We start from the raw sequence: 9,030 nt of genomic DNA on the forward strand, positions 1-9,030 counted from the left end.
CAGATGAAACCAAAGTAGAACTTTTTGGTATAAACTCAACTCATCGTGTTTGGAGGACGAAGAATACTGAGTTGCATCCCAAGAACACCATTCCTACTGTGAAGCATGGGGGTGGAAACATCATGCTATGGGGCTGTTTTTCTGCCAAGGGGACAGGACGACTGATCCGTGTTAAGGACAGGATGAATGGGGCCATGTATCATGAGATTTTGAGCCAAAACCTCCTTCCATCAGTGAGAACTTTGAAGATGAAACGTGGCTGGGTCTTCCAACATGACAATGATCCAAAACACACCGCCCGGGCAACAAAGGAGTGGCTCCGTAAGAAGCATTTGAAAGTCCTGGAGTGGCCTAGCCAGTCTCCAGACCTCAACCCCATAGAAAATCTGTGGCGGGAGTTGAAAGTCCGTGTTGCTCGGCGACAGCCCCAAAACATCACTGCTCTGGAGAAGATCTGCATGGAGGAATGGGCCAAAATACCAGCTACTGTGTGTGCAAACCTGGTAAAGACCTATAGTAAACGTTTGACCTCTGTTATTGCCAACAAAGGTTATGTTACAAAGTATTGAGTTGTATTTTTGTTATTGACCAAATACTTATTTGCCACCCTGATTTACGAATAAATTCTTTACAAATCCTACCATGTGTATTCATGGATTTTTTTTTCACATTCTGTCTCTCACAGTTGAAGTGTACCTCTGGTGCAAATTACTGACCTCTGTCATCATTTTAAGTGGGGGAACTTGCACAATCGGTGGCTGACTAAATACTTTTTTGCCCCACTGTATATATAGTGAAATCGTCTTTGTTGTCAGTTCAACTTAAGGTGTTCCACCTTTAGCCAGATGTGATCTTAGCTGGGTTTGATGTTGTACATACTTAATAGTTCTGTCTGACAACTTGTGATGGGACTGAGCTTTTTACGCTTTCTCCCTTTTGTTGCTCAATACCTGCTGCAGCTTCTAGAACCTCTGCTTTTGTCGTAGCGGCTGCAGCTTTTTTTCTATCTTATCTTTCTTTCTCCAACATCTGTAAATCCAGTTCCAGATTTGCGTATTGCTTTTTAATTTCCAATTGTCTCTTACTTAATTGCATAAAATCCTGAAAAAATAAAATCTTATATTATAAACAAAAACTGTCTTTAGTATGGAAATCAGGCCTCTCTCCTTCTGCAGAGAGGTAATGTGTGTGTAAATGTTGTTGTGACTCAGGGTTTGTGAATAAATTGTACATCATGTTTATTATCAGCTTAGCTTTTTTTCACACACATTTCTGTGTTCGTGTGTGTGTGTGTGTTGGAGTGTTTCCACAATCACATCAGTCAGAGTGTAAAGAATGGATGCTGTAGGAAGTGTTTCTGTGTTGAAGAGGTGGAGTATCTGTAGGACTTCAGCTGCTCCAGCAGGTGCCTCCTTTGTGGTTTGCTTCAAAGACAGCGTAGAGAGGAACTTACACTCAGGTGTTTCAGGTGTTGCTGGATGGGGGAGGACAAATAGTTTTGTGAGTGTGACTCCACGTGAGCGCTGCTTTGATGTCCGGATGGAATTAATTATTTTTTTTCCACACAGAAAACTAGTTTTCATAACTGGTGAAATGTGTCTTCAATTCAATTCAGTTTTATTTATACAGCGCCAAATCACAACAACAGTCACCTCAATACACTTTATACTGTAGGGTAGAACCTACAATAATACATTTTTGTCTGTTGTCTTTTTTAAGTGAACATTTATCCATAAATTGAGAAGTATGATGAAAAATACAAGATTGAACTGTAGTTTAAGTAAACTGTGTACTAACAGAGAACAGGAATAACCAGCGAGTGGCAGAGAGCTGATGACAGGAGGAAGTAAAAGCAAGACATGAAAGTTCAAAGTAAAACAGGAAATAAATAACAGAACCTTTCACTGACCCAGGAAGAAAAACAACTGAACAGAGTGCCACATAAAAGCAGAACACAGTAAATACTGATGGATTAAACATGCAAGAAATGAACTCAAAATAGGAAATTAAGTTTAATGAAAACCATCCCCAGCAAAGAAACCTCATCACACACCAAAAACTCCACAGATGATGGAAAAAAGAACAAGACATTAAAAAACACAACAAAGCTTAAGTTAAAATACTAGAATCATGATAAGATGGGAAAAAAAGTTCTAAATCAACATGCACAGAAATCTTAATGAAAATGAAGACTTATTTTATGTTTACTGATGGGGGATACACTGCACACCAAAAGCATCTATGTGTACTTTAATTTCTGTGTGTCTTTCTGTGAACAGAATCAATGTGATCTAACTCTTCATGATTCCTCCACAGAGTGGACCAGGAGAGCTCAGAGGTTCCCAGTGGTCAGTCTGCCCAGAAGCATCGAACACACCTGGACTCCATATTTATGGTCTGTACATGTATAACGACTCCATGTACATCTATTCTGTTCACAGTCATCTCTGTGCTGCTCTTTATAGACCAGTGGATTGTCAGTGTGTCCAACATTCAAATTCAAATTGTATTTGTCACACACACACAACCATACACAGTATGACATGAGGTGAAATGCTTGTAGCTGTGCAATGCAATGCCCGACCATTAAATGACAGTGATTTTACAGTATTTACAAATTACGGGTTACAACATTTACAGATTTAACTTAGAAATTTACAGTAAAAATATGCAAATAGCACAAAGAGATTATAAATTATGGATCTGATGTATGATTCATTCATAAAGTGTTCTGTTCCAGGTGCTGCAGGACAAAATCATCACTTTTGTGAAGAACGAGCTGAAGAAGATGCAAAAGGTTCTGAGTCCAGATTACCCAGAATGCTTAGAGAGTCAGAGGGAGGATGATGAACAGATGGGCAGCAGAGAGGCATTTGTGAAGATCACAGTGGACTTTATGAGGAGAATGAAGCAGGAGGAGCTGGCTGACCGTCTGCAGAGCAGTAAGAGGATTTCTAAAGGATTTTAACTGCTGAATAAATGAGACATTAAGTAATGTCATAACAGACGGACTGATACATGTGTTCAATGACTCATTTTTTAGGGAATTAAGATTGAATTTGCATTTAATAAAACATGAATTTATATACATGTGAATTTATATACATTTTCTTCTTTCTTTTCCTTCCCATTCAGAGCAGCTTTCTGGTATTGGTCAACATAAACTTAAATCTAATCTGAAGAAGAAGTTCCAGTGTGTGTTTGAGGGGATCGCTAAAGCAGGAAACCCAACCCTTCTGAATCAGATCTACACAGAGCTCTACATCACAGAGGGAGGGACTGCAGAGGTCAATGATGAACATGAGGTCAGACAGATTGAAACAGCATCCAGGAAACCAGACAGACCAGAAACAACCATCAGACAAGAAGACATCTTTAAAGTCTCACCTGGAAGAGATGAACCAATCAGAACAGCGCTGACAAAGGGAGTGGCTGGCATTGGGAAAACAGTCTTAACACAGAAATACACCCTGGACTGGGCTGAAGACAAAGCCAACCAGGACATCCAGTTCATATTTCCATTCACTTTCAGAGAGCTGAATGTGCTGAAAGAGGAAAAGTTCAGCTTGGTGGAACTTGTTCATCACTTCTTTACTGAAACCAAAGAAGCAGGAATCTGCAGCTTTGAAGACTTCCAGGTTGTGTTCATCTTTGATGGTCTGGATGAGTTTCGACTTCCTCTGGACTTCCACAAAACTACAATCCTAACTGATCCTAGAAAGTCCACCTCAGTGGATGTGCTGCTGATAAATCTCATCAAGGGGAAACTGCTTCCCTCTGCTCGTCTCTGGATAACCACACGACCTGCAGCAGCCAATCAGATCCCTCCTGACTGTGTTGGCATGGTGACAGAGATCAGAGGGTTCAGTGACCCACAGAAGGAGGAGTACTTCAGGAAGAGATTCAGAGATGAGGAGCAGGCCAGCAGGATCATCTCCCACATCAAGACATCACCAAGTATCCACATCATGTGCCACATCCCAGTCTTCTGCTGGATCACTGCTACAGTTCTGGAGGATGTGCTGGAAACCAGAGAGGGAGGACAGCTGCCCAAGACCCTGACTGAGATGTACATCCACTTCCTGGTGGTTCAGGCCAAAGTGAAGAAGGTCAAGTATGATGGAGGAGCTGAGACAGATCCACACTGGAGTCCAGACAGCAGGAAGATGATTGAGTCTCTGGGAAAACTGGCTTTTGATCAGCTTCAGAAAGGAAACCTGATCTTCTATGAATCAGACCTGACAGAGTGTGGCATCGATATCAGAGCAGCCTCAGTGTACTCAGGAGTGTTCACACAGATCTTTAAAGAGGAGAGAGGACTGTACCAGGACAAGGTGTTCTGCTTCATCCATCTGAGTGTTCAAGAGTTTCTGGCTGCTCTTCATGTCCACCTGACCTTCATCAACTCTGGAGTCAATCTGCTGGAACAAACAACCTCCTGGCGGCCATCTTTAAGTAAACCAGGCCTACCATCTCTCCACCAGAGTGCTGTGAACAAGGCCTTACAGAGTCCAAATGGACACCTGGACTTGTTCCTCCGCTTCCTCCTGGGTCTTTCACTGCAGACCAATCAGACTCTCGTACAAGGTCTGGTGACACAGACAGGAAGTAGTTCACAGACCAATCAGAAAACAGTCCAATACATCAAGGAGAAGCTCAGTGAGAATCTGTCTGCAGAGCAAAGCATAAATTTGCTCCACTGTCTGAATGAACTGAATGATCGTTCTCTAGTGGAGGAGATCCAACAGTCCCTGACATCAGGAACTCTCTCCACAGATAAACTGTCTCCTGCTCAGTGGTCAGCTCTGGCCTTTATCTTGCTGTCATCAGAAAAAAATCTGGATGTGTTTGACTTGAAGAAATACTCTGCTTCAGAGGAGGCTCTTCTGCGGCTGCTGCCAGTGGTCAAAGCCTCCAACAAAGCTCTGTAAGCTATATGTCACTGTACTGAAAGCTTTTACCTGTGGGTTGAGAAGTGATAAGAAGTAATTTTCTCTTGTTTGCTCTCATTGTGTTTTCAGACTGTGTGATTGTAACCTCTCGGAAAGAAGCTGTGAAGCTCTGTCCTCAGCTCTCCGATCCCCGTCCTGTAACCTGAGAGAGCTGGACCTGAGTAACAACAACTTAAATGATACAGATCTAAATATGCTGAAGAGTTCAGACTCTACAATTATCAGGTCAGATCAAGTGATGCTTTGATTCTTTTAGAAAATGTGTAATAACATAATTTCTTGCAGTCACACAAAATTATTCATTTATTGGCATTTTTAACATATATTTTAACTATTTACAAGTTTTTAAAAATTACTGTCCAACAACACTGAAAATGCTGATCAAATGTAACCATAACATCAGATACATATATTAGCAAAGTGTTGGGCAACACAGTTCTCAGTAGTGGTAAATGTATGACATTAAGAACACTACATAAGCAAATCATCGAAACATGTCAGGTGGTTTGGAAACAAATTTTTTTAACTGACTGTTGTTGTGACGTTATATCAAAAATATATTAGATTGAATTGAATCTCCATGCAGTTCAAAAACTCATCTTAAATAACCTCAACCTTAAAAACCTTAAGACAGACTAATTTGGGCTGCAGTGGTGTGAATGTTTCACCCTCCACTATGGTGAAGAGAGAGCTGAACATGTGTCTTTACTGCAAATGATAACTAAAATGTAACTTTATTAATAATAATTAAAATTATTATAGTAGAATTAGCAAATGATGTCCATTGAGTGTAGAGTTTTCTTGTATTCAGTCCAGTCCTGCTCTATGAGGCAGTATCAGAGCTGTGCTTGACTCATGCGCCTACTCAGCTTAGTGGTAATGATACCTGAAAGGGGCTTTCATGCCATGGAGAGGTAGTTAATTGGCATTTGTTTAATTGTGGTTTGCCCTTTCTCTTTGAGTTGTCAGTAATGTGACAGTAACTCAGAATGGACGTAATGTTAATGACAAATACATGTTCAGACTTTCAGAGGACAGAACGAGGCTGAAAGGTGACTCTCAGTGAAGTCAGCTGACAGCAGAACAATTCATTGCACTAACATGATGATCAGAGTGTTTGCTGAGGAAATACACTGATCCCTTAATAGTTTCCACATGAAATCTATTCAAAAACAAACATATGGTCCACTCTATATGTGACAGAGGCAGAAATCTTCTGTGCGCATGTGGAGAAATCTGCTGTTAAATCAGAACATGAGCAGGTTTCAGGCGGCATTAAAACATATGAAAACAACATAGCACTCACTCAGAGGTCAGAGGTCATGCACAGTAACCAAACTAACACCAATTGGAGAAAAACAGCTGGCAGCAAAGGCAGGGAGGTGTCTTTTCCAGCTAAACAGAAGAGGAATAAAAAGATAATGAAGGTCAGTTGGAATCGGTCATAATTCATTCAATACAGCGGTGTACTGACAGATCCAGGATCAGTCTAAATCATCAGCAGTATGATCCACGTATGGATTGAAGTGTATTTGTGAAAATGTTGGACTGTGTCCTCATCAGTGTCTAACAGTATGTGTATGAGAGCCATGTAATGTCCATGTGTGCATGCTGACTGCGCTGGTCTGACTCCTCTCCTCCTTTCAGGGAGGGGCCTGCTGGAGTCCGATGGTTGAGACCAGGTCTGAGGACGTGTAAGTGTGTTTTTAATGTGATTCATGAAAACAAAGCAGCACAAATTCAACCATCTTCAAACTGTCACATCACTCATTCACATCTCTGATGTCAGGAGTCATCATCAAAGTATCAATCAATGAACAGATGATGGATCAATAACTGCAGCTGGATTTTGTTTGTTCTCTCCATCAGATTCCTGTCAACTCACAATCGACACAAACACAGTGAACACAAACCTCAAACTGTCTGACAACAACAGGAAGGCGACACGTGTGGAGGAGGTTCAGTCATATCCTGATCATCCAGACAGATTTGATGCTCATCCTCAGCTGCTGTGTACAAATGGTCTGACTGGTCGCTGTTACTGGGAGGTCGAGTGGACAGGAAGGGTTGATATATCAGTGAGTTACAGAGGAATCAGAAGGAAAGGAAACAGTACTGACTGTATGTTTGGATTTAATGATCAGTCCTGGAGTCTGTGCTGCTCTGATGATGGTCCTCAATTTGCCAGACACAATCATATGGAAACATCCATCATCTCCTCCTCCTCTGGCTCTAACAGAGTAGCAGTGTACGTGGACTGTCCTGCTGGCACTGTGTCTTTCTACAGAGTCTCCTCTGACATTCTGATTGAGCTCCACACCTTCAAAACCACATTCACTGAACCTCTTTATCCTGGATTTACACTCCAGGCTTCTTTAGAGGGATCAGAAGTTCACTATGGTTCAGTGAATCTGACGACCGGGCCATCGTGGCTCGAGAGTTGGGTGTTCGTCTAGTAAGCCCCGGCTTGGACAGTCTTGGTCGTTGTGTCCTTGGGCAAGACACTTCACCTGTTGCCTACTGGTGGTGGTCAGAGGGCCCGGTAGCGCCAGTGTCCGGCAGCCTCGCCTCTGTCAGTGCGCCCCAGGGTGGCTGTGGCTACAATGTAGTTTGCCATCACCAGTGTGTGAATGGGTGGATGACTGTCCACCCTAAGGACTAGTAAAGCACTATATAAATACAAGCCATTTACACATACATTCACACACAGAGAAACGCTCTGACTGTTGAACAGATAGTTGAGTGTGTACGTCTCTTTCACCCAGAAACATGTTTTCAGATTCATGGATTCAGTCAGATGATGTTTTAAACGGTTCTAAATGATTCCTTGTAAACTTCTTCCTCTTCAGTCCTTTAAAGATGGAAGCTACGATTATTCCAGGATCCACATGTTTTTTTTTCTATTTTTGCCATTTAAAGCTTCACAGTGAATATAATTAATGTTATATATAACAGTGAATGATAGCTTAAGATTTTAGATGGGTAGACAGTGTAGACGCTCCAAGGTGAAGAAACACTAAGTCCGATGATAAAATAGGTGCTTAGGACCACTTGACACAAAACAATATCTGGCATCTTAATCAGGGTTTCATTTAACAGTCACTAAGACGACAGGTGAGAGGTAAGAGAATAGCAAAAATCATTTAGCGTCTTAGGAGACTTTGCTTTGTAGGTGCTGCTCCCCTGGATTGGATGAAGCTGAGTGCTGAGAGGCTGGGACCAGCCTGAAGCACCAACAAAGGGAGAATTAAGTTAAAACAATGAATCTCATCAGTTTTCACCAGTCAGATAGATGTGTGTCTGTTTCTCTGAAGCTCTGTTCACAACCAGCTCCTCTGCATTTTCAACAAGTCTAAGCTCTTTAAAATTAATCCAAATGTTTGATTTGATTGATTTGATTTCTCTTTCTTAATGTGATTTTCCAAACTCTCCACATGCTCTTACTGTTTCACTCATTTGAAAATGTTTCAGCCATATAAGTTGAAAATAGTGACTCAATTGTTTTTTTTTAATGCAGTTATAACCAGAATATGATTGTACTGAGGGATCATAATGCTTGTTTCTTAACTAATAAGCAGCAAAAGCATCAATCATAGTCTTATGTTTTCCCATGTTGAATAAAATGGTGCAGGGTGTTGGTAACAGTTTGGTTATAACACTCGTAGAAACATGTAAATGTGTCTGTAGCACATGGCACTGCAGGGCCGTGGAGAGATGTTTAAAGGGGCGGGTGCTCAAAGTTAAAAAGGGGCACATTGAACCAGGCTGAATAACAACAACACACATTCATCAAGAATCTAATATGGGATCGCATCATACTACATTACTGTTGTGAGGTGGCAACAAGGCAAAGCAAACGTAGCCTATGTTTGACCTGATGGGTACAATGTTGCTGTTGAGGGGTTGCTGCTGCTCCTGCTGCTGATAGTGCTGGAGTGCAGGGCTGTGCTGATCTGAGACTGTAGACATTAAAATGTTCATAGGAGAGATGGTAGCTGATTAAACAAGTGTTATGAGATAATAACTAAATGCAAAGAACATAAGAAAATGGAACCACAAAGCAACAAAAAACTGTGAG

This window comes from Oreochromis niloticus, linkage group LG3, assembly GCF_001858045.2.
Source record: "Oreochromis niloticus isolate F11D_XX linkage group LG3, O_niloticus_UMD_NMBU, whole genome shotgun sequence".
In the NCBI taxonomy this organism is placed as follows: domain Eukaryota; kingdom Metazoa; phylum Chordata; class Actinopteri; order Cichliformes; family Cichlidae; genus Oreochromis; species Oreochromis niloticus.